Source organism: Pavona decussata, unplaced genomic scaffold (assembly GCF_977016875.1).
Source record: "Pavona decussata unplaced genomic scaffold, jaPavDecu1.1 SCAFFOLD_6, whole genome shotgun sequence".
Taxonomy (NCBI): Eukaryota; Metazoa; Cnidaria; class Anthozoa; order Scleractinia; family Agariciidae; genus Pavona; species Pavona decussata.
Genome location: NW_028145430.1, coordinates 4,248,776 through 4,276,232, shown reverse-complemented (window position 1 = coordinate 4,276,232; position 27,457 = coordinate 4,248,776). Strand labels below are relative to the sequence as shown.

The 27,457-nt window shown below is 41.1% G+C and overlaps 1 long non-coding RNA gene and 1 pseudogene across 2 annotated transcripts; both read left to right on the top strand.

Annotated features, from left to right (window-relative positions):
* Positions 1-753: 753 nt before the first annotated feature.
* LOC146489282 (uncharacterized) lies at positions 754-8,991 on the top strand (annotated as a pseudogene).
* A 7,621-nt stretch (positions 8,992-16,612) lies between these two features.
* Positions 16,613-17,493, top strand: LOC146489281 (uncharacterized). Of its 2 annotated transcripts, XR_014864229.1 has the most exons (3): positions 16,613-16,725; positions 17,012-17,251; positions 17,359-17,493. It is a non-coding gene; the product is annotated as an uncharacterized LOC146489281 (long non-coding RNA). The 2 variants fall into 2 exon arrangements; XR_014864233.1 differs by having other exon boundaries at positions 16,683-17,251.
* Positions 17,494-27,457: the final 9,964 nt, after the last annotated feature.

Here is a 27,457-nt window from a genome sequence, read left to right as displayed (position 1 = left end):
TGGCTATCCTCAGACGGTGCTTATATGCTTCCCATTGCCAGGGTATTGACCAGCTGTCTTTGACATCTTTTTGCAAGACGTGCGTGATTCATCGTGGTACTTCATACAGTTCGGCGAGCCCATCAATCGCATCGTATAAAGCTGGTATCTTGTATGCTGATCCCAATACCCACCGAATCCTACTCTGGCAGAAGAACTCCGATGAAGTTGAAGTATTTGCTGGAAGTGGTAGCGAAGGAAACAAAGATGGAATGGCCTCGAAGACCGAGTTCTACCAGCCAGTTGGTCTTTGTGTGGAGTTCAATCACGTCGTGTACGTTTGTGATGCACAGACAAGCTGTGTCAAGATTTTGACTTCACTTAAACAAACGGCAGCATTTTTGAATGCTATGGGAAACATTTATAAGGCCTTTTCAGTCCATGAAAAGCATCAGTCGTATAGACTTTGTAGCATTCAAGAAGCGGTCGGGCTTGTCAGTGACATGCTTCAGTTCTTGCGTGGAAATGAGGAATCTATCAGAAGAGAGGTCGCCAACTTACCGAGAACCCTCAACAACCCCCAAGGTAATGTGGCATCTAATACCCTGTTCACACCAAAGCCTAAACATGTTTAAAACTTGTTTTGATAAACAGATTTAATAAGACTGGCCATTCACACTGCGGGCGCGTTTAACAAAATACGTCTAAAACCGTGTTTAACAAAACGACCTCGCGAGGTAGTGTAACAATCGTGTTTAATAAAACACGTTCAAAATGGCGGCAGAAACCAAAACTCGCGGAAGAGTTTGGGAGCACAAAGGAACCCTCCTGTTACTTGAAAAGTGGGGAGACGAGAATATCCAGCTCCAGCTAAAATCATGCACAAGAAAAAAGCATATATGGCTAGAAATTGCTGCATATCTTCGAGCTGCAGGCTATGAAGACAGAGACGACGGCAGCTGCAAGACACGAATTCACACTCTGATAAGCGCCTAGAGAAGCTACAAAGACGAATGCGCCAAGACGGGAAATCCCACACCAAAGAAGAAGCTGGCTTTCTTTGATGAAGTGGACAAGCCGTGTACCAAACCAAAGGTAATTATAAAGTCTGCAACAATTTCGAAGAACAATGGTGACGATGATGAAGAAAAAACAAGAGCAGAAAACTTTGAGCCGAACGTAAACAGCCCAAGCAGCAAAAAACTGTCAGAAAACCTTGACAAACCTCTCAGTTGTGTGACAGCGGTGACAGGTAAGGGTTGTAAAATTCTCTCCGATTGGAGGGCTAGACAATAGAATTGTGTCCCACAGCAACACCTGACGTCGTCTGTGAAAGTTTCGTTCAATCAGTATGTTTGAATACCGTATTTGAGAGTTTTGGATATGCGTACAAGCAAATACAAGAAGGGTGTATCCGTATTATAATGAGATAACTATACCATGAGTCTTTCACATCTTTTATTTCTCTCTTGGCTATAATGTTTATGGAACCGATTGAAGTTTTGGCGGTCGCCATGTTGTTCTTTCAGGTACAACGGAAGCCGATGAAACAAAGAAGCCGGTGCCCCGTGAGTCAGCCGTCTTAAGGGCAAATAATAAGAGGAAAACCACTTCTGATGTTTTTGCAAAGTTTGATAAAGTGTTTGAGTCCTTTGTGGAGTGTCAGCAGGCGGCTGACATAGTACGGCTGTTTAGCGAGAAATCGTTCGTTTTGTGATACAAGCATGAAACTTGGCAAAACAAAAGAACTAATAGTCGTAAATACTTTTTGATATAGGGCCACCGGGAAATCGACTATTATGGGATGAAAAGGGCGTGGCATTATTTGACAGGCATGAAATAGAGGCTGATAAGGAAAATGGCTAGATAGCTATAAAACCTTTCAATTACTGGAACATATAGGGTAAAAACATTCATATAGGGTGATTAACATGAAGAAGAAACGATTTATGACTAGCAGTTATTGTCACGTGATCAGTGACGTCACAAAAACCCGGAAGTAAACCTTTTATAGTCAGGCAACCTTTTAGTATAGACTTTTTATACCTATAAGGTAGTCGTTTTAATTTATATGAAGAGAAATTATGGGATGTTTCTCTGAGCATCCCATAATAGCTATTAGAAACAATGGAATTCAAGATGACCACCGTATCAGTAAAAAGGTGTATTAATTGAAAGCCAATTTTCAAGTTATTGCAAAGCTTTAAAACATCAAATACAATTTTTTTAAGTATGTTCTAGATACGTTTCCTGTTGGCATCTGGTGTCAAGTGGCCAGAGAAAACATTTAAATAAACATTCATTAATTAGCCGCATCTACACCTAACATACCGTCCGTGTTAGGAATCCTAGTTGCAGGTCCCGCCGCAGTTGCAGAGAGCTGTGCATACCAGACTCGCTCTGACACATTTGCAATTCCTTGTGCATCCCTTTTTACAGCCACAGTGAATGAGTTCGTAACATATCTTCTGTGCTTGAGGTAACAGTGTCCATACCGGCTTCCACCTGCTTTCATCTTTTTCCCAATCCCAGTCAGAAGGACTTGGTAGTGTTGGTTTCGGAAAAAGAGCATTCCCCCAAATGTGCCCAGCCTGGTATACTGCACGCCTCGTGTGCTGAAGAAGGGCTGCTTGAGTTGGTGGAATATTCTCTAAGGTTCGGTTGCCTTTAGAGAATAGTTCCTGTCTTGCTTCGTTCACTGTCGTTTGTGAGCTTGTTCTGTTATAAAGAAGCACTACGAATCTCTCAATTAGGGCCATTGCCTGCACAGGAATCTCTTCTGGAACTGAAGCCAACATTGAAAAGGTGTCCGTGATTTGTGGAAACACGTTCCACACGTCCCAGGCAGATGTTTTCCCCCTTCCGGAAAAGAACGATACCGTGTCGCATCTAGTGATTGAGTGAAACATTGGGAGAGCCTTGCTTCTTTGTGGTCCCAGTTGTTCAGCAATTGAGTGAACCGGAAGGTATCGAAAATGCTTGCCAGTACCAAATGCAACCCAGATTTCATCCACACTAAGATGTTGCACTCTGGATACCGCTAACACGACTACGTCTGTATCAACGGTTCTAATAAGAATTTTTCGGTAGCCAGATTTTGAGGCATGGTATGCATGCAACACGAGTCGGGTGTCTGCTTCTTCGTGGGAGCAGGTCATCATCTCTGTTGGTCGAGAACTGAGAACGAATTCACCATAGGTGGTGTACACCATCTTCCCCTCAATGTCAATAGCCTTTAACTCCTTAGCCAGAAACAAGAACAACACAGTGTTGTTGTCACCAACATGAAGGAAGCTCTTCCAATTCTTAGGGAGCTTAGAGGATGATGCGACCCTTCTTCGAGTACCTGTGCCCCGCCTTTCTCTCGTGGTGGACTTTAAACTGTCTTCACGATATACATCCCACACAACGTCCACTCTCTGAACGGCCTCCAGCTGCTTGAGAATATATGGTTTAAACACGAAGTCTGCATACTCTTTAAACGTGGTTGCCACTCCCGGCCTCAGTATTTGAACAATAACTGCACCATCAATTATTGTCGCCTCAACCTGGGGTGCATCATTCTTCCTTTCAACAAGCCTTTCCATGCATTTCACTAGGTCTGACTTTTGACCTTCCCTTATTTTTTCTGCTTGTGCTAGAGTTGGAGGAAAAGGCTGATTCTCGTGCTTGAAAAATTCTTGGAGATTACCATCACGGCTTTGGCAGGCTATGTACAGACGGGAAAATAAAGCACAGTCATTCTTAAGGGCTGCAACTTTCTGTTTATCCTTCGTCGGGTTCCTCTGTTGTTGTTGTTTGAACAGGGGTAACTTGTTCTTCTTTATTGCTTCAGTTATTGGCTTTGTTCTTTCCTGGAATCTTTCTTTGACAAAGGCTTTGTATTGATCCTGACCAATAGACAGCACCTCTCTCACAGCTTTAACTACTGTATCATCCACGATTTCTTTTGAGTCTAGGACGAGAAGGTCTGTACTGTCCTCCTCAAAGGGATTACCCATGTCCTCAATTGCTGACACGAGTGACAACACGTCCTTCTTAAAGGCAGCCTGAACGCCCGGAATTTGCTCATGATGGTTGCGCTTGTCTTCGCTAACTTTTTTGGAATATGTTTCCTCGAATTCCTGGATGATCCTTGCGACTTCAGGCCCAGCGATCATCCACCTTCTTAACGCTGCTGGATTTTCCGTCAGTCCGACGGCTCCGCCTTCCCCTTTAACCTGCGCATTCACTTGCTCGAGCGCATGGTCTAGAGCAATTGAAGAGAAAACCTTCTCAGTCTTATGTACAACGAAAGATCCATTTGTGAACTCCTGGTGGATGTCAGGGTGAGTTGAAGATAGTAAATTCATATCACGTATATGCACACTCATCCACCTGGCGTAGTTGATGTGGTCTAGTGAGAACATCCACGGAACCAGCGACACAAGTGACGTCTTGTACAGTGAAAAGTTCCCTTCTCTGATAGCTATGACTAACTGCAAGACACATAACTCTAAGAGGACTCGATTCCAGTACAGAAACTGCGGGCGCTCCTTGGACATTTTATTGACCCAGTCTGTAAACTGGAGTGGTTCTTCACCATTCTCGAGGGTTCCAAGGTAATCACTATATGCCTTACTCTGCAGGATGAACAAACAAGTGGCAGTAACCTGGTGCACCCGTCTAGTTCTTGTGACGTGAGTGGCTTTGATGAAAGAATCAGCAACTCCTCCAGTTGCAACTTCAGCTGCTACAAGGGCGCTGGTCCAACCACTTCCATCAAGCCAATCTCCAAGGAGCTTAAATGCCGCCATCTCGATGTGTAATCCACCAAGCATCAGAATGAAATTTTTCTCTCCATGAGTTGAAGGCCAGTTCCACTGGATGAGTTTTCCAAGCGCAAAAAGTGGTTGATCTAGTGCAATAACAGGTGTTTGGCCAGGGTTTAAATGATTTACTGCAGCTTTGATCATATTCATAGCGTGTAGAATCATCGCGATGGAATGTACGTTCTCGTAGAACATAGGAAGAAGCGATATCACTGCAGGAACATACGCTGTTGTTGGTTGACGAGATGCATGGAATGCTGGCCAGGATATGAAATCACCTTTTTCAAGAATTGCTTTTGATGCTAACTCTTTTGCATTTCGAAGCCATCGGAACTCTTCTTCTTCTGGCACATCTACTGGAGTAACCGTTCCGTGTTCTAGGCCTATATAACCACTGGGAGGCTCTGGAACGATGGGATCATTAACTAGCAGAACTGCAGGAGGAACATTGCAAAATTCAATAGGTAGCTCGCTTATAGCCTTCACTTCTTGAACAGTTCCATCTATCACATTTGTTCCACGTTCAGTTCCTTTTATGGCGGCCGTAGGATGCTGAACTAGCGATATGGCTGTGCCATGAAAGGAGTCGCTTGCAGTTGTAGAACTCGGGTTATGATCAATATTGTCGATGGCTGCTGTAGTGAACACATCTTTTCGTAGCTTTGGAGGGCAGACAACACCTTCCTTTTCAAACTGTGCCGTGACAGAATTAGCTAAGTCCGTGGAAATATCCATTACCCGATCATAGGAAATGCATAACCCAAGCTTGTGCATGACGTCTACAAGGCTCCTCTTTCTCGTTTCGCCGTGAATTTTCAGAGCTGTGTATACTGGTAACGGGCATTCTCTTTCTCTTCTATGGCGCACAGTTTTTCCTGCTCTTCCCTGCTTGCAGCTGTTAAATGACAATAACTGTGAGATGGTTACTTACTTACTTACTTATCCTCTTTGGGCCCACGTGGACTCTTAAGGCCGGTGTGAGATGGTTAGTGCTGCTGTTATTACCTGGTCTTCTTCCTCTATTTCCTTGTTATCTTTCTTGATGCTGGGGGCCTTCGATAATCATACTGACAAGGGCGAGCACTGATGCTGGTACCGATTTCTTCTGACAGTCGATCTCGAATGTTCCTTTGAAAGACTGTTGAAGACTAAACATATCCCTCCGTACGATTCTGGCCACTCGTGCAAGTTGCAATGCCTCAGAATCATAGTCCTGTTCGCAAGCCTTTCGAATAGCATCCCCGATAGTATCATTAAAGACCAGCAAAATATGTTTCCCTTGTGTATGAGCAGTTAGGTCTGGTATTGCTGCCAAAAGCCTCTCTTTAAGTCTCGTTGTATTAATATTTAAGCTCGACTTTGGAATTCCAAGCTCTTGAAGCTTTTCGGAGTATAGACTTCCTAAGTCAGCAAGCTTGAATACAGGAGAAGTTTCACCAGATTCACAATGATCCTCTAAATATGAGACCAAAGACGCAAATGCTATACCATGTAGAGACGACATTGACTTACCTCCTCTGAATTTGACTTTATTTCGAGTTTGCGTACATCGTTATACAATGACACAAGACATCTTGCATGATATTTTGCCTCAATGGCAGTCATATCACCAGAAGAAAGCTTTGCCAATAGATCACCTCTTTTCAATTTCATGGCACTTTCTCGAACTTTTTTGTCAAGCTCAAAGGTCGACGCCATCTGAAGGCCTAATGTTCCAGCAACTTGATTGCAAAAGAAGCACAACTCTTCATCTTTGTTTTCGCACTCGCTACGGCCAAATGAGCTTGTTCGCCTTGTTTTCTTGGGACTGTGTGGTGGCAACTCTTCTTGGTGTTTTCTTTTTTCTGCCCTTTTAAGTTTAGTGCTATTGATTTTGTCCTTACAGGATTTGTGCCACGACGCCTCATGCTTTGATAGTGTGTTGAATACACCACTGCCATCATCCAACTGGTTTTGTTTTATATCAAAAGGAAGTGCACCAATAGAAAAGAAACCTTGAAGATTTTCTGCCATACTCTTGTAGCCGGCTCCCAAATCTAATCGCTTTGAGCAAGCTGGACATTGTAGACTCTCCTTGTGCACAGTATGCACAAACTCCATTCAAAAGGCCTTTCTTGTTCTTCAGAGGGAATAGTTTGAGTTTGTTCAAAAGGATTTATTTCTTTAAAAGACTTTCTTGACATCTTAAAAGCAATATATAAAATGAGAAAATGGTTTGTCTATTGCTAACTCTTTCGAAAAACAACCGAGAAGTGCTAGTTACCAATTTAACAAGTCTTTGGCTTACAAAGTTAGCAACAGGACATTGAACTGACAGATTTTTTCTTTTGCCATGAAGAGAAAGACTCAGTGAAACAAAGGTATGCCCATTTATTGTTATATTTCGTTTCAGTATGAACAGAGACCCTTTCTAAAATGATTAAAATGAAATTGAAATGATAAAAATTTAAGATTTTAACACAAATGAACATATACAAGGAGTGTCTGCATCGAATATTACTTTACTTCTGTTAGCTCGAATAAGACTAATTTGTACGTTTCCGAAAGTTGTAGAAAAATGACTTTAAATCAAATCTGTTTCTTTCGCCTAGCATGCATGTATAGTAAATAATTTCTCTAAAATACTTATATTTGCTAAATATAAGTCACTGTTTTTAAAACTTACTTTCACGTGGCAGATTTGGAAGGACAGCAAGTTGTTACATGGAGGCCGCCATATTGGATATCATACTGGGGCCTGGGCTCTAGTGCTCTTTTTGAAATAAGGAGGGGAGGGAAGAAGACTGGGTGAATTAGTGAATAACTCATTTTTTTTTTTCTTCTTAGTGGTTTCGAGGGCTTACCCTTGCCCAACAAAACAAATTTGCAGGGATAAAGGATGGTATTTATTTATTTTTTTTAATAAATGAGGTAACAAGTATTTTAATTATATCACAACTAGAGTTACATTATAACGGTCTAAAAAGCTTTCAAAAACAACGAGTACACTTACAATATACTTCAAATGTGGCCTTTGAATTGTTTACAATCAAAATCTCTGCATTACTAGTAAAAAAATATGGAGTTTTCCACAGTTTTTACTTTCAGCCTCGTTTTCATGTAATGACAAATGTGGCGCCGCCTTTCTCCCCACAAGGTGACATTTCACGTTGGCCCTATATCAGAATTTAATAAGCAGCCTAAGAGCTATCTTTTTCTATCATGCTTGTATCACAAAACGAACGATTTTGATATTTTTTCGGCTAAGCAGCTGCACTAACAAGAGCGTCCTCAAAGCTGAAGCGGCAAGAGAGAGGCAAGAGGAGGAAAGAGCGGGGAAGCGAAGGAAGGAGGATCCAGAATTTCTCCCTAAACTGGCGCAGGTTCTTCACAAGAAGAACCAAGTAAGTACGTGCGTCAGTTTCCAGTTCGGTATTGACATTTTGTGCGAGCTGTTAAAACAAATTTGACTAGCTTATGAGCAATTTTGAAACTTTCATTCCTTGAAATTATATTTCTTAAGTTTAATTTCACTGCATCTGAATTATTATCGGATAGATAGATAGAGAGATACTTTATTATAAAACACCATTGCAGCCATAGGCTGAATTACGGGATATTTACAAGTTCTGATAATAAAAAAGAGAAAATAAGAAAATTATTTACATCTTAAAAACATGGCTAAAAATATAATAACAAAGAGGAAAAGAGAAAATATCTACATCTTATAGACATGGCTAAAAATAAAACTGTTCTTCAAACGCTCGGTCTTACATAGGGGGAGAGTGAAATCACTTTTGCGTCTCAGTGCATATTTACAACTCTTCCTTTAAGGGAGGAGGCTATGGAGACTGTGGGTGGGGTTACAGACGATCTCGTCAAACAGATCGATTGAAATCTTTTCTCTCCTCTCATGAAGTTTCGGTAGGCCAACTGTTTCTAGTGCTACACTATATGACAGGTCAGGATAGATGATTCTGAATGCCCTTCTTTGGATCCGTTCCAAATCTACACTAATGTAGTTTGGTAGAGAACGATGGAATACAGGACTTGCGTATTCCAGGACGGGCCTAATACATGTCACATAGAATTGCACCAGTTCACTTGGTGCCACTCCGGATCTCTTGAGTTGACGTAAAAAGTAGAGACGAGAGGAACATTTTCTAATTAGTTCAGAGCTGTGCATGTTCCACTTTAGGTCGTGGCTAATGGTCACGCCTAGCAATTTGGCACTGGTGACTAATTCAAGGGGTTTGCCATTTAGGACTAGGGGTTCAAAATCGTGGTTGCTATTGGAGAAACCAATTCGAAGTTCTTTGCACTTGGCCTCATTCAATTGGAACCCATCGAGACTCGCTTGTCTCGAAAGGTCATCCACAGCTTCTTGGAGTTTGCTCTCACTACCCTTTGTAACTATTTCGGAACAAGATGTATCATCCACGTATTTCCACATGTCAACTGGTGTGTCCAATTCATTAATCATGACAAGAAATAACCAGGGGCCTAATTTTGTTCCCTGGGGGACACCGGATGGCACAGAGCGCCATTCAGAGTGACAATGCTGAGCAAGTTTAACTCTTTGTTTCCGGTCCATCAAGAAGTCAACGATCCAACCTTTGACTTGATTCGGAATATCATATGTTGTTAGTTTTTGAACAAGAACACTGTGATCGATAAGGTCAAAAGCCTTACGGAAATCAAGAAGGACTACTCTTGCCGTGGCACCATTTCCGTCGGTGTTAACAAGCCAATTATGCGTCATACTGACCAAGGCATGTGTAGTAGACGATTTGGGAATAGTTCCAAATTGTCGAGGGTCAATTCTTTGTAACACAGCAGGTTTAACGTATTTCTCAACAATGTGATCTTCAGCGAGTTTAGACAGGATGGACGTAAGGGAAATCGGACGGAGGTGCTTGTTAATGTCATTAATAGGCCTCTGTTTTGGGACTGGGACTACGTCAGCCTCTTTCCAAGAAGGCGGAAGGCGGGATTAGTGGAACGAGGAGTTGAGGATCGCAGAGACTGGACCCGCCAGGAGATCAGCGTTTTCTTTTAATAACCATGCCGGGATACCGTCTGGCCCATGTGCCTTGGAGGGGTTGAGTGCAGATAGTTTCATAAAAGTTGAAAACTCCGATATCATATTTACGGCATGACTTTCGTTGTTGGCTTGTGGTGGGTCGAAAGGATTGTGGGTAAGAGGCTCAAAATCCTGCATTGGGGTCAGGAACGCTGAATTGATGTAATTTGCCAGGACACCAGGTGAAAAACCTAGGTGTTGCAGTAATTTGCTGGTGTCACTGTTATTTATTGCTGAAAATGTTTTGGCTCACATTTTTAAATGCCTTTTTCAATACCATTCAAATATTAAACTTGGGTCTCCTATGCCTGTTTTTTGATGTTGGACAGATATTTTAAGTGTCGAGTCTGTGTTCATTTGTAGTGTATCTCCTCGGTTGAGGAATGATGCATATGGCTTTGCATTGTTACTGGTACATATATATCCGTAAATAAATCCGTTAAAATGCACTGGTCAAACATGGGTTCCCCGCAATAAATACACTTAATGTTATGTACAATTTCTGTTTACCCACCCACAAAGAATTCCAGAGAGTTTCACTGGATATTCCACATTTTTTCTAAATCTTACTCCTAGGGAATTCCAATATTCCTCAACTAATAAATGTAGTAGCCAATACAGAATCAATAGTTGCTTTTTTCATGTGCAGGGGATTCATCAAGAGTCCACCCCAAAAAATCACTGACAATAATGTATTAAGGGCCCTGCCTATAAACTGTATATGTATAAGAAATCAAATGAACTAGCCTGAGTGCAGAAATATGAGTGACGTTCTCAAAATTGCGAAACCTGCTTGAGTGGGACACATCAATTTCTTATTCTACGGAAGCATTCTTGTTGCTCCCAAGAAAAACCCTTGAGTTGTAATATTATTAATCGTACGGCTCTTGCCCCAGTCAAAAGTGTGGAATATACTGTAAGAAATACAGCCTCCTCCTACTGCTCTCAGCTGCCTGCAGGCTCAGAGAAAGTTTCTCAGTCAGTTTGAAATTAATTTTCACAAGAAAGTCTTTTCTTAAGTTAGATGATACTTTTGTGAATTAATTCCAAGTCGCTAAAGGGGCAGTGTAACATCATGGAATTGAATATTTGGACCGAAACAGAGCTACAGTATCTGTAAAATAATTCCATCTACATGTGATTGCACTGCCCCGGCTATGATATCATATTATAACAGTGTGGCACGAGTTCTTTTTTGTGATTTTCAATGTCTTGCTTTTTCACATGAACAAATTCAACCAGTTTGAGTATTTTTTCTTTGAAAATTTACTGCTGAAAACAAATTTTTGTGGGCCTTGGTACAATTCCTATCTGGTATTTCATGTATAGTACTTTTCCATAACAATGCAGGAATGTAGTGTTCCCTTTTTATACCTGTCTTTTAAAAGTCTTTGATTTCATCTCAGTTCAGTAAATAGTAGATTTTTTCATGCCACACTGTAATTTGAAAATCAGAATAGAGTACTCTTTTCCTGTATATTGTTAATTCATTTAAGAATAGTTTATTCTTACAAAACAAATGCAACAAAACAGCTACAACAGCGTAAACTGTGTATAAGTTCAATGTAAGATTTACTGAAAAAAGTAAAATATTACAATACATTGAAATAATTATTTGCGTCATGTGCTATCTGTGAGCTGATCAATAATGAATTGATTTCAAAATGGGTGTAAAAAATAATGGTTATTGAACTGAGTGGAGTGCAATTATGGTCTGAAATCATACGCGTTACAAAATCGAACGAGCGCGCAGCGCGAGTTCAATTTGAAATTACAAGTATGATTTCAGGACCAAAATTACACGACACGAAGTTCAATTACCACTTTATTAAAGCCATTTTGAAATCATACTGTTTTTGTCAATATTAATATTTATTTATCCACTTCATGAAACCTGTCTTTTTCTGGAAAAGGGGAAATTTGGGGAACAGAAATTGCAAAATTTCCCCCAAAATGACTTTTGTTGCCCTATATTTTTCTGCCATCTGATTGGCTAGAGCAGGTAAGCCATAAAATTTGATTGGTTGTTATTATTTCATATTCATTTTCAAGAGCTAAAAAAGGGATGCAATTTGGAGCAAAATATGGTGCGATTTGTGAATAAATAGAACCAATCGGATTGCAAGGATCACCAGTGATTTCAGAATGGGTGTAATAAATTGAAAAATTGTATGAAATAAGTAAAAAGGACGAATGATAACTAGACTCTCAGTCAAATGAAAGAGTCTGTTCAAAACAATTACAACATTTGCAGGTTTCAGCCATCGGATTCCCTGTATAATAGACAGCTGAAAACGTCCTATATAAATTTCAGGAAAGAGTAATGTTATTAGCTTAACAAAAATGGTTTCCTTGATGGTCCTAATACATGTGGACATTTGACGAGTTATTCCACTGAACTTTTCAAATCAGTTGCCTGATTTGGATATATTATAATTTATTCTAACTTTGCTCCGAGGCATATCTCTGATCCTGAATATGTGTTATTTGCCTTAAGCCAACCAAGTTAGAAATAGATACCAAAATTCTACTCGGCCTCGTCAATTTAACATGTACCCTTAAACTGGTCAAAACAGGGAGGTATAGTGAAACACAGATTATTTCAATAGGGTTAACTTCAACTGTACTTTTTCCTTGTGCCAGGGAAGACTGGAGTCTCACGTAAATTAGTAACAGGGAGATTGGAGTAATGCCAAATTTTGAAACCCCATAAAACTCCTGTTTTCTAAAGCAAGACCCCCAAAGAGTCGAACTGCCCTTAACCTAATCTTAATTACATTTTTCTAAGAGGAAGAGTATGATTTTTTGCAACCCCTCAAAGAGTCTTTACTATGAGAATTCCAAAACCATGAACACTAGAATTATTTCTGGAATGTTAATGTGTTACAAGGAAAAAGCCATATATCAGATCTCAATGCATAGATGAAAACTGTCAGCTGTAATGGTAATTACCTGTGGAGGTTGCATTTTTTGTGGTTTTATCTCGCATGTGATTGGTAAATACACAATTAAAAGGTCAAAGTCAAACATTATCGAAGTGTTCATGGTTTTTGGATTAGCATAGTACATGCAATAGCTACAATTTTTCTTTAATTAAACTTGCACGACCATAAAATTTTCCAGCTACAACAATAAGCAAAATTTAAAACAGGTCTGCACAGTTTGTGTTTGTTTTAGTCAATGAAGTTTTTTTTTTTTAGTCTCTCGGGCAGACATTCTTTTGGCTCCCAATCTCTCATTGGGGAGGTCAGGAGAGATTGCCTGCTGAGCCAAAAGAATGTCTGCATTGGAGGCTATTGGCACAGTAATTACAATAAAGATGTCTTGATGGCTTCTCTGATGGCTACAGTATTCCTGTTTTGTCCTTGGTTTGGGTCGACTGGGAAAACACCAAGATGGAGCTGCACACCTTGCAGCCACTCCTCATTAAAGTCCTCACCCATGACTTCACAGAAGTTGTGCAACACACAACAAGCAGCAATGACAAGACAAACAGTCTCAACATTAAGGTCCAGCCTCTTTGCAATGCATCTAAACCTACCATTTAGCCTTCCATAGGCATTCTCAACCACCACTCTTGTCACGCTAAGGATTTTGTTGAAATTCACTTGTTCTCGCGTTAAGTTCCCATTATCAGTATACGGCTTCATTAGCCAGTCACTGAGCGCATACGCGGAGTCTCCAACTATCGAGGGCGGAACTCTCACACCTGATATGACTCGAGATAATTGAAGCAGTAGGAAAGTCCTCGCACAGCAGTGGAAAAACAGCTGTGAATTTTTAAATACGCGCATGTCGTGAACTTTCACCGGCCATCCGACTAAAATGTCAACAAAACGATAGTTGCTGTCAACCAATCCCTGCAGTGTTACTGCGTGGAATCCTTTTCGATTCACATAATCTTCCGGGCTTTGAAGAGGTGCAATGATCGGCACATGGCAAACGTCAAGAGCGGCCACTACTTGGGGAAACCCAGCACGATCTCTTAACCATCGATCTGATCTCAACTACCTCGCATACCTGTTTCACAATGGTACACACGGTGGATTTTCCAACGCCAAACAAGTTTGCAATAGTTCTGTAGCGAGCGGAGTCGGCAAGCCAATACAAAGTAATTGCAACGCGATGGCAAACTGCAATGGCTTTACGAAAGCTCGTTTTCCGTTTCATGATATGGGGTGATAGTTCAGCACATAGATATTCAAACGAATCTTTCGACATCCTGAAGTTCTCTACCCAATCATTATCGCTCCAGCCTTGGCAGGTCTCCTCCCAAAAGGACTGAGATCTGCTTTTACTCCAAACGCGACGTAAACTTGGGGCGCATTGAAATATTTGCCGCGCCAACAACAACAAAAACAAAGATGATACTAGACGTCTGCGGCGGAGGTATCGGTACAGTCGTCTCCTGGCAAGCTTTGCGCGATTTTCCGCGATTTCTCGATTTTCTTTCCGTGCTCTCAAAAACAAAAGCACAAAATTTCGCGCATCCGCCATTTTGTTTACATGTTGTGGCTGTATGATGTTGCATTATTTTACGTCAATTACAATTACATGAACGCGAGGCTGAGCATGAACATGAGGCTGCGTTGTTGTCAGCTCTTGTTGCTCGGTGTGAACAGGTTTATCATTTAACCATGTTTCACATGGTTTCATTAAACTTTGTTTAATTAAACATGTTTTGTTGGTGTGAACGGGGTATAAGACTGTTGCATCAGTTGAAATGTTAAAAGGCGGCCTTGAAAACCTTCAGTATGTCTTAGAATTACAGGGGCACAGTGTACTTAATCTATCGAGTTGCATGACACTGGATGTGGAGAACATCCACTCCGTTGTGCATCACAAAGATCCACTTTGCACGGTGCTAGATTACGCAAGAAACTTTGGAAATGCAGCCAAAGAGGGCCTTAAGAGAACGTCCCATTGGGCGGCCTACTATTACAAATCCAAAGTCGTGGTATCCTGTACCCGAGCGTGCCATGTTTCTGTCGGCCATACCTGCCATGCAACCTTTGCTACCTGTACCGATGGCGCCACAGCGCGTGCAGAACATGAGGGACTGTGCGCAAACATTTGGTGCAGCTGTGCGTCAGTGCTCTGTTAGACAGGAGACAACGATGGCAAGAGCTGGAACCCTTCCTTCTTACCTCTACCAGAGAGAAGTACAGCCAGGAGAGTCTGTATCCCTTGAATGCTCTGAATCCGAGGAACAACAGGGAAATGAAGGGGACGAAACAGAAGAGGAAGACGGCGTTTTAGAGTACGATTCGCCGAGCAGTGATCAAGATTTCGAAGAGGAGTCATTTGTCGATGACGAGACCGACGCTGATATCAACGGCGAAATTTCATCTTTAGATGGCAAGGCTAATTTCCACCTTGGAACGGTTTCCCGCTTCAGAAGGACTATTCGATTCAATAACAGAATTTTTATTTTGATTGTGTGACAGCTGATAAAAGTTCCTAGATGGCAGCGATCGTCTAGAAACATATCACATTGTAATTGCTATGAGCTGGATTAGTAATGTTAAATCGGTTTGAGGATATTTTAATTCAGTGCCAGTCTATTAGTATGCAATCGCTGAAAAAAATGTGAATGAGAAAGTTTTGTGAAGCCAACACTAATATTTCGTCTGCGTTAACGTTAGTTATAATTGACAGTGAGTCTTGGAAGCATTGCTGTTGCACCTTGTAATGCGCACTTGTAACAAACGTCTTACTCAGGGATGGTTATGATAAAGAAGAACGGTTCCTCTTTATCACAACCATCCCCGAGTAAGACGTACCTAAAAGAGAAATAGAAACTTGGATTGACGTAATTCATTTGAAGCTGTGAAAACGCATACATGAAAAGGTGTCATCGTTTTGGTGGAAAGAGATAAAGCTGATGGTCAATGCTTTTGCTTTGCTTGGACGGAATCTTGTTCCACTCTAAAGGCCTTTTTTCGTTGAGGTAAGAAGCTTTGGAAAACATGTGACTGGGATCGGGATTAGCTGATAAAAATCGTCGGGATTACAGGATTGAGGGAAAATTTTGGTCGGGATGGCGGGATTGAAAGACCCTATTGGGGACCCTCATACAACTATGTGCCACTTTAAAAAATGGACTATACATTTATTGTATGGTCATTGATTCATGTCCATAATAATTTGTTGGACTGTCATCAATAATACTAACCCCCCACCACACCCCCCACTCCACCCTTGTCCAGGCAAATCGATGGCAAACGATGGCAAATCAATTTCCCTTGAAGGTTAGAGTTATAGGGAGTCGACCGTATATATGAAATGTCACTATACAAACAGCTAGTTAATATTTTTAAAATAGACTATGAGCAGTCTCTTGTTTTTCTTTGTCCTGCTCCAATATCTCTTCAATAGAAAAATGAAAGATCGTCTGTGTGAAAGAGCCAATTTTCAAGGGTTTACTGAAATAAAAGTTGAAAAACAAATGGGTATGTTAATTATTGTTCTTGTTTACTTCCAACATTAGGCACTGCCCAAAAGACTAAAATCATACAAAATTGTGCATTGGTGGGTGGACCATTGTCCAGAATAAAGTCCTGCAATTATTTGGTCCAGTATGCCAGGATCCGGAATACGTGCTGCTGCTGAACTTGCTTGACGAAATCGTGCCACTTAATTTCTACCTCTACAGCACCGTGTTTCGGGGAGGCGATCTCAGTCAGTGGCTTGATGCCTTGTTACAGATGTCCTTGGTCCTTATCACATTTCGCCAGCGCAATTACAATAAGGACACTCTTCGGATGTTGTTTTTCACATTAGGCAGAACAGACCACTCCGCAACACTTTTAATGAACACCACAGCATCCTTACTGAAAAGAAGGTTGAGATTTTCCACTCCACATTAAGAGGGTTGGTACTAGATAGATAACATAGTGTTAATCTAAGTTTAGGCCCTAACATTTGCATATTTGGTGACATGTTCTCCTCTTGGACAAACTTTTTTTGGCTAACTGTTGTTACAGTTTATCAGATACACAATTAATTTACTTGCAAATACAACAGACTTAAGTTGCAGACCGAATTTGTACTGTACAATGAGAAATATAACTTGAAAGAAGATTGTTTCAGTGCACCAATCAAATTAAGAACATTTGTTGACTGTCAGGACAAATCAATAATCCTCCTATTTTTGCAGACATGTTTCTGTCTGGGCAGTTCCAGCTGAGATCCAATCCATGGCACATGCAATCAGTGGCAGAGGGATTTAGAATGAGTTTATGCAATGGTTCTTGCCACAGTACTGCAGAGAAAGAGGAAGGCAAATTTGTCCCTTCTTGTGTTTGCGGCAGCTGAATTTCTAATTGACCTCTTTGCCAATGTATGGTCCGGTCAAGGGCAGGCAAAAAAGATTCCAGGAGGAAAGCGAAAATATCAGGTACTATTAGGTCTTCTTAGAGCATACGACAAAAAGTGGCATATTCTTCTGATAAAATGCAATAAATTTAATTGTATACTTTTCCTGTTTTTATCTCATTTTTGCAGCCATACTATTTCCCAGCACTTGATGCAACACTTGACCAACGATACCTTCCGCTTGGCTATCCATTTGGACAAGAACCCCATCCAAACCTCACTTGTGACATCCTTACCTGCACTGCAAATGAGAATTTTGAGTAGGAAATTGTGCGTTTAAATTGTGGCCACACCATTCACAGGGGATGCATCCTGAAAAAAACAGAAGACAGAGAGCACAGTTACGCCTTAACACAGGACATAAAATGCCCCTTTGCTACCCCATGTTACAACATAGAATGGAGGAACTAGCTACAACCTTTAAAAGGTAGACGATTCAATAATTCTTACAAGTAAACATGTAAATAAAATATGTGATGTCATCAAACTCTAAAATCGAAGCGCAAAGCTTATTAAGTTTTCATGTTCATCAGCTATAAGACATCTTTTATATATACCTGGATTTTTGAAAACATGGCTCCAGAAATATTGCCTTGTGTTACTTTCTCTTGTGAGATTTTATTTATTTATTTATTTTTTGCATTGTTCTTTTGATTCTAAGTCAATAAGAAGAATGTATAAATGGGTCATTAGCAGATATTTATAAAATCAAAATATTTTTCTCTCCCCCCCCCTCCCTCCCTGTTTTGGTAACCTAGCCCCACTCTCTCTCAAACGTCTTTTAACCGCGCAACGATTTGGCTTTGAATTCGGTGCGCGCTCTAAGTTCAGAACTAAGTCATTAGACTTAGCGTTTCGTTTGGCTTCCTGAAGCAAAGTTTTCCTGAGGACATCATTAAGTCTAATGAGGGAAAAAGTCTTACGAGTGCAGCGTGCTGCCTTGTCTAATATGCTCCCTATTTAGTTCTTTTCAGCTAAACGGGCAACTTTCAGTTACTTGGGCGTGAACTATAAAAGGTAGTATGTTGTGTGCTTTGCTTGAGGAGGTGACAGTCTTTGGCTTTAAAAAGTAGGTCTTAGGGATGATTTCTTTTCGGCCAACGTGGAGTTTCCGCGAATTTGTTACCCAGCCAAAGACTTAGTATATTTTTGTGGTAGAAAAGGGCGCTAACCCTTCCCTTTTCAAATGTTGATTTCAACATCCGGGAACTTCAGTTAGTATGTTAAACACTAGCAAGGATGGGCAAGGATTTTCTCTTCAAAAAGCGTGAGTTTGAAAAGCTAATCGATTATTTTTCACCCTTATAACTGTAGCGTCGTTAGGCTAGTGATCGATTAGTCGAGATATGCGATTTTGGGTGGTATTGCCGCTCTCGAGTTTCATAAATAGTTTCCTGCAGATGTTCGGTCGCCGTGATTCTAGTTCGCGTGCAGCATGAATCTAGTATCAACATAAAAAATCAATCTGAAACACTGTCTTTCTCTCAAGAAGCCGATCCTGTTGAAGAAAGCTAGACTTGAGCGCTAAAAGACCGGGTTTTGGGCCAGATTTTCGATGCGTTGGCGCGGTTAATCATCGCTAAATTCTGACACATTTTGTAGGAAGTTCACAGGTCATGTTTCATTTCATGCAGATGTTTTTAATTAGTGTCATGTCTAATTCCAAAGAAAAGCCTCTTTCGTTTTTCTCTCCCATACTATTCTTTGACCTTGCTTAAAATCTTGTGATAAACCCTAATTGAAGTCTTGTTAATGACTAGCATATTCCTTCAGCCTAGAAGGTCTCAAAATGTGCCCAATTTCTGGGGGCCACGTTTTCAAAAATCCAGGTATATATTGAGAGTGTATCAGCCGAATTGCGAAGAACGGGTTGATATTCTCGTCTGCGTGATTAATCATGTCGCAATAAACTGTAGCAATCGAATGCACAGGAGACATTGCCTTCATAATGTGAATTTTTAAGCTAGAAATTGTGTTCTTAATCAGTACCTTCAAACAACACCCTAGCAATTGACTTTCATTCATCATATCCTGAAATAACTGGCTTAGTTCAGGATTCCAGTCCGTCTAGTAACGTCAGATTCATTGCTTGAAAAACAACTGCGATTAAGACAAGCGGGGCTATAAAAGTTTCCTCATGTTTTAAACTTCTTTGTGCTCATTTCGGTTATACCCTTGTAATTATTATTGAGAGTGTATCAGCCGAATTGCGAAGAACGGGTTGATATTCTCGTCTGCGTGATTAATCATGTCGCAATAAACTGTAGCAATCGAATGCACAGGAGACATTGCCTTCATAATGTGAATTTTTAAGCTAGAAATTGTGTTCTTAATCAGTGCCTTCAAACAAAACCCTAGCAATTGACTTTCATTCATCATATCCTGAAATAACTGGCTTAGTTCAGGATTCCAGTCCGTCTAGTAACGTCAGATTCATTGCTATAAAAACAACTGCGATTAAGACAAGCAGGGCTATAAAAGTTTCCTCATGTTTTCAACTTCTTTGTGCTCATTTGGGTTATACCCTTGTAATTCATACCTGGATTTTTGAAAACATGGCTCCAGAAATATTGCCTTGTGTTACTTTCTCTTGTGAGATTTTATTTATCTATTTATTTTTTGCATTGTTCTTTTGATTCTAAGTCAATAAGAAGAATGTATAAATGGGTCATTAGCAGATATTTATAAAATCAAAATATTTTTCTCTCCCCCCCCCCCCCTCCCTCCCTGTTTTGGTAACCTAGCCCCACTCTCTCGCAAATGTCTTTTAACCACGCAACAATTTGGCTTTGAATTCGGCGCGCGCTCTAAGTTCAGAACTAAGTCATTAGACTTAGCGTTTCGTTTGGCTTCCTGAAGCAAAGTTTTCCTGAGGACATCATTAAGTCTAATGAGGGAAAAAGTCTTACGAGAGCAGCGTGCTGCCTTGTCTAATATGCTCCCTATTTAGTTCTTTTCAGCTAAACGGGCAACTTTCAGTTACTTGGGCGTGAACTATAAAAGGTAGTATGTTGTGTGCTTTGCTTGAGGAGGTGACAGTCTTTGGCTTTAAAAAGTAGGTCTTAGGGATGATTTCTTTTCGGCCAACGTGGAGTTTCCGCGAATTTGTTACCCAGCCAAAGACTTAGTATATTTTTGTGGTAGAAAAGGGCGCTAACCCTTCCCTTTTCAAATGTTGATTTCAACATCCGGGAACTTCAGTTAGTATGTTAAACACTAGCAAGGATGGGCAAGGATTTTCTCTTCAAAAAGCGTGAGTTTGAAAAGCTAATCGATTATTTTTCACCCTTATAACTGTAGCGTCGTTAGGCTAGTGATCGATTAGTCGAGATATGCGATTTTGGGTGGTATTTCCGCTCTCGAGTTTCATAAATAGTTTCCTGCAGATGTTCGGTCGCCGTGATTCTAGTTCGCGTCCAGCATGAATCTAGTATCAACATAAAAAATCAATTTGAAATGCTGTCTTTCTCTCAAGAAGCCGATCCTGTTGAAGAAAGCTAGACTTGAGCGCTAAAAGACCGGGTTTTGGGCCAGATTTTCGATGCGTCGGCGCGGTTAATCATCGCTAAATTCTGACACATTTTGTAGGAAGTTCACAGGTCATGTTTCATTTCATGCAGATGTTTTTAATTAGTGTCATGTCTAATTCCAAAGAAAAGCCTCTTTCGTTTTTCTCTCCCATACTATTCTTTGACCTTGCTTAAAATCTTGTGATAAACCCTAATTGAAGTCTTGTTAATGACTAGCATATTCCTTCAGCCTAGAAGGTCTCAAAATGTGCCCAATTTCTGGGGGCCACGTTTTCAAAAATCCAGGTATATATATGTTTTTACAAATCCCTCGAGGGTACTTTCTTAGTTTTCGATACAAAGCTTTCTATTTTATATATATTTTGACCAATAACTCAAAAACAGAATAGCAGACACGTTTTTTGAACTTGCTTTGCAGCTGATTAACAGAGAAATGGAAGTCTTCACCTCTTGCAGAGGCCCTGGCTTTCACTTCTTCTATAATCTCTCCATACAGCTCTCCATTTCTTTGACTCTTTGTGTTTGTAAAAATAAGTTTCTTTTTCTATGAGCTGTTGCTCACAATGATATCTATGAGATCATTAAGCGCCCGTGAACACCACTTGGCTTTCTGACAAGGTTTCTTTTTCTTTTTTCCGTTTGCTTTTTTGCAGAAAAGTTTGCGAGCGGTTTCCAAGTCTCCATCACTTTCATACTCTTCTACCCCATCATCATCACAATCGTCTCATTCAGCCATTCTTTTCCTACCAATGGCAAAACAATAACATACATTATTGTTCATTCAAAATATTTCTCCGTTTCTGATTGGATTATATTAATTCCTTCATTACAATCAACTCTCTCTTAATGGACACCTCTCTAAGACGGAAACCTGGTGTTGGTCCATTTCCTTGACGTTTTTCAGTCATCTTACTGCAACTATACCCTCTATGAGCCGAACACCCCTTTAAACGGACAGATCAAGCTGTTCCCAACGGTGTCCGTCTTAGAGAGAGTTTACCGTAATTCTTCGTAACCAGCCGGCGTTGACCATATTTGGAAGATTTACATAAATTGTTCAATAAGTCAACAGATTATTGAATAGCTTTATAGAACTGCGAGGTGCGGTAGCTCAGCTGTTTTGGCAGAGCTGGAGAAAATGCACATGTTATTTGAAGTGAAACAGCTGAACTTATGCCTAAAAACTTCAGTCTCGCACAACAGGACGTCCAAAGTACATGAGAAAGGCAAGGTAGGTCATGATCAAAGTGACACTTTCGTTAACTCGTGGATATGGTGTGGAAGTGGCCGTTGATGCCATGGGTTTAATTAAAAGGTGGCTTTAATTTATAATAGTTTGGAATGGTCTTTGAAATGCAATAGTCCAAGAACAATAGTCAAAGAGCTCCCGGTACAGGAAACACGTGCAAACTGAACAGCTTCCTTTTAGTGCCAGAGCGTTCAATGTGAATTCAAAGCCATGGCTCACTCAAGTTTTCATTACCTGAAATGGAACTTTGTTTTTAAAGTGCAATTCACATCAGTTACACGAGATCATCATATTTATAAATCTGTGTGGACTCCAACTTTGGGAGAGAAACTTAACCGCCGCAAAGATGATTGCAAGGAAGCCAAACAACATGTATTTGGAAGCTAATACTGACAGCAAGCTCGTAGGACATGTGCCAATGGAACTGTTTTACCTTATCTATACATTTCTGAGAGATTACAACGATTATGAGGGTCAAGAAGACTGAAGAACGGACTTGTTGTGCCAGGAACATTCAAAACGTGGACACCAAGCAGGGCTATTGCCACGAAGTTTGAGCTGGAGATTTTGCGGCTGAAAGAACTTTGCACCCACATGGACACTTCAGTTAAAACTTTGAGAAAAATTCCAACGTTGTCATAAATTTTCAGACAATGTAACTAGAGGTTGTCAGCCATTAAAGAAATACCATAATAATCAATAACATATTCCTCTTGTGCACTTTATTTATTTTTTTTTTTTTTGGAGCGCAGGTGGGTGCTTATTCGAGGTTGGGCTCTTAAAAAGTACTTTTTGCTGGTGGGCGCTTATTAACTTTTCCTACGGAGGTTGGGTGCTTAATTGAATAAATATGGTAAACTCCAAGTTTTTCTTGCACACATTTCGCTAACTTTAGCATTGATTTGTGACAATCTTGATGTAAAGTGCACTATACCCATGTTTTTTGCGCTTTATAAATAATAAAGTTATGTTATGTTATGTTTCACGGCTCTCCTTCACAGGGCATTGACTATCTTTGTGACAAGATTGATTCGTTGCAATCTCCCCTCAATGTATAGAAGGTAGAACAGGCTTTGGAATCTGCTACGCCTTGCGAGCTGCCCTCTCACGCTCTTGTACCCACTCGAGCTTCTCCCAAGTCTGGAGCAATTAGCTGATCATGTGAGGGATGCCAATCATCTGGACAGCAAGACGTTTGACGCAATTTACAAGCAGTGCTGTCTCCTGGTGAATACTAGGGACCTTCAGATCAGAGTACCAGATTGAGAACGACTTTCAAATTTCTAATTAGTCACATCCACAGAACTCTCACTCCTTCCCATTGTATACCAGCAGATAAAGAGACCCTAGAAACAAGATTGGTGTGACAAGCTGTTATCTAAACTAGGCAAACTAGATTTGACATGTCGTACTTGTACTCAATTTCGTACTCATAGTCAAATCTGAAAGTCACTACTACCACGCTTGCCGAGGTAGTTTTGCAATTGCCAGGCGACAAGGAAGAGAGAGAAGTCGCAACACAGATCAGGAAGTTCTTCAAAGGAGGGCACTCTTCTAGGAGAGCTGCCACAGAACCATTTTCTGACATCTGGGGGCAAATGCCTCGTGCTCTCCACCCAGCGCCATATTTTGGTGGTTCGTTTGGTAGTTGAGGGCCACGTACCCAACCTTATTACTCACAGAATGGGGCACCCCCAGACATTAGGGACCTTTAGCGTTTGATTTTTCAAGGCGACGGCGACGTCTGTGACCGATTAAGACTGGGGTGGAGTCTGCGTTTTACCCGCCGAAATAGAAAACCTTTACCTTTTCGCGATGGCAACGTCTTGATCACTTGAGGGCCCAAAGGCCTAAAAGATGAACTCATTAAAAAGCATAGGAGAATTGCTTTCATTTTACTTGGTTATGTAAACAAGGTCGTTTCAGATACTGAGTTTGTCTTTCTTTATGAGGCTTATCAATCCAAAAACCTAGATTTTAACTACCAGCAATACGACTTGTTCAATCTCGATAACATCGATTCAGCCGAATGTAAACAGTGATGCCACTAGCTGCCTCCTCCGCTCTATTCTCGATTGAATTTTCGCTGAAGCAATTCCCAGCTTTCTCTAACTCCTCTCTTATCTTTGATTCGAAACTGTGGGGAATATGACGCTTCCTTTCTTGAAGGAAAATACATCGCTGACAATCATTTCTCTGAGCATCAACAGGTCGTGTTGGTCGGTCCACTCTATCGGCGCTGTATATGAATAAAGAATAAAACAGGAATGATGAAACAAAATTTATTGCCGCTGTACATTTGAGTTGTCAGTGCTGAGCTTTCGTTCTGCAAGGCCGTGAATTCAGTTAAGCTCAGTTCAGTCTAGTTTTTCCACTCAACATCATATTCACTTTGCAGTTATCGTATCGAGGTCAAAATTGTGGAAAGTCGTAATACTCTCATGGTTACTCAAAGCCACACCAACTAATCACCTAGAAAGTCATATATCTTCGTAAAAATAGGATTTATCGAGTTATTTTACCGGATTTTGCGTAAAATTACTCGTGAATGAACTTACTTTAATACAACCTGTCTGCCTTTGTTCGCATTCCCAGCCATGCCGTAGACCTGAAAGCAACACGAACAGTTTTAACCGATTATTTAGCCTAAAAGGAAACTTAAATTTTAATTCCATGTTGCCTAGTTTGTGTTGAAGCTTTCGAAAATGAAATGAGGGTTAAAAGGAAGACAATCACTGTATAAAAGAAAAAATGTACTCACGTTTTGTAGACAAAGTGAACCTTGCTGTTCTCATGTCCACGTGGAGAGAGGACGGCTGCCAGTCAAAATGTGAAACGTTTACCGGAAATAAAACTGACTTCCATTCGCTGTAGCCGTTGCAAAAATCTGACTTGCTAAAGGTCCCTATTGTTTTTACTGCAGACGGGTTGGCCATTTTGTTAGAGTGCCCAGTGCCAGCGCAAACTGCACACAAATAATTTGTATTTATTTGTCAGTTTGTCACATTAAACTACATGTTACATTTTCCTGTATTACTTGTTGGTCTGGTTCGTTCTGAAAGTCAACCGCTGGTATCCCTTCCGAAGGGGTTGCTTAATGCCCTTATTTGCTTCGTCCGTGGACGGGGTATTTCGGGGCTGCTCCGCAGTTGGCTTTTCCCCTTTCCTATAATTCAGTCAGTTAGTTTTTCCCCTCGTCTTTAATTTTAGGCCTCGCCCTGTAAGAAGGCTCGTTGTGATTTCCTCCCTGATCCGAGATCGCTTACAACTATCCGGTGGTGCAACTGACAAGCGGAAAAGCCTTGCATTGCAGGCCCACTTCCCTGCCTTGCATGGTATTACAAGGAGTTGTTCATGCCACCCCTCAAGATGTCATTTTCCGAGACCCCAGTTTCTTCGTCACAGGGGAGTTAAGTAACTAACGACCCAGTTGGGGGTTCATCTTATCACAGAACCCTAAAAGGGAAGAAATTTTGTCTCATGTCGTTCATGGGGTCAAGATCTCTGAGTTCTTCATTCCCTTCCGGGGTGACTTTCTAGTTATGCCTCTAACTGTGGAGCCGTCCAATCCTAGGATGTGTCACGATGCACGCTTTTAAACCTCTGGATTAGGGACCTCCTTTTTCGTTAGACTACATAACTGGTTTGCCTCACTACGTTTAGTAAGTCCCATTACCAGACTACTTTCGACATTAAGAGTGGTTATGATCACGTCCATCTATCCCCGGAGAGTTTTACTTTTGTGGAAAGGGTGGTACCTCTGCTATAAGACCCTACCTTTCGGTTGGAAGGCAAGTGCTTACATCTACCACATGGTCGGCTTAGCGCCTACTTCTTATATTCGTTCCCTGGGTGTTCCTTGTAGTCAGTACATTGATAGTCACCATGTCGGCCAACTGGCTTTGTGTAGAGAGATTCAGGAATCATGTGGATGGTCCAATTTCACTCTGGCCGGGGCCGCTACCTTTATCGATTGTTCTGTCCTTGTGTCTCGCGGCTACTTTATCGGTCTCTCATAATCTGTCACTGTTCCTCAGACCAGAGTAAGATTTTTGGGTCGCTTATCCAACTCATTTCTTCAAGCATTTATAGTCCCAGAGGATACAAAAGTCAAATTTCCAACCCGTTGTGATGTTATTCTCCCAAACCGTACAGTATCCATCAAGATGCTCCAGCGTTTCGCAGGCTAGATAACCTCCTTCTCCCTCGTTGTTCCTGCTGCACAATTATATGCCAGAGAGATATATCAGGCTATTTCCCGAGCAGCTCACTCTTACCCTATTAGAATTACCGGTGACCTTAGATTGGAAATAGCCTATTGGTGGTTTCTAGACTCATGGCCTCATCATCTCCCCTGGATGGTTGAATGTCACTTAACCGTCAAAGTAACCTGCAACACATCTACATTCGCTTGGGTGGAATAATTAATAATCCCTATGGGATTTGCTCAGAGAGTCAAGATGTTTGGCAAAAAGAAGGGAGGGCACAGGCTGTACCAGTAAAGGAAGCTCTGGCACCTGTTAATACCCTCAAGGCAGGAAAGTCCACCCTCATAAAATGTCGCGTAGATGCACAAGTGGATTCTCTTACATTCATTCAGGCTTGGAAAAAGCAGGGTGGCAGGAGTAAGTAGTTAAACAACACCCTCAAACTTCGGTTGGAAGTTCTTCTTGCACAGAACAATTCCCTCGAATTATGTTACATACCCTCATCGCTTAACGAAGCAGACAGCCTTTTCTGTGTCTTATCAGACAAAGATTGCAAGCTTGCAGGGGAACCATGACAGACAGTTGAAAACCTCTTTGGCATGCACACAATGGACCTCATTGCACTCGATTCCAACATCCAAGTCAAACATTCAGGTTCACCGCTCCCTCATTTTTCTCCTTTCCCAACTCTGGACTCTATCCGTGTTAATGTTTTTGCTCAGGTTATTGCCGCCCACAAAAACGCGTATGTTTTCCCACCTCTTGTATTGGTTGGTCCTCTCCTCCATTTCCTTGATGCGGCTTTGTTCTCATTTATGTTGATAGTCCCGGAGTTAAGCCCGCTTCCTTACTGATAGCCTCTGGTTCAAGCTGAAGCATCTCATTCTGTTTGTTTTGTTGTTTGAGTGTGGATACCTTAACGATGCTAATTATAAGTTTTGCTAGAGATGTGGGTTCCGCAATGCCTCCTCTATTTCCATTCCTCCATCTAAGCGGTTAAAAATTGACTTCAAAGCTATTGACAATCGCTTGCAGCAACTGACACATGCGAAGTCCAGTAAGAACTATGAACGTCAAAAGTCTCCACTACACAGCCCGCTGATGAATTTCCTGTCTTCAATACCAGTGCCCAAGTCACTCGCTTCTGCCTCCCCAGCCGACTTTATCAAGTTTTTGGTGTGGAAGGACTCCTCAGAAAAGACAGTTGTCCACCATTTGGCTTGCCCTTCTTTGGGGAAGAA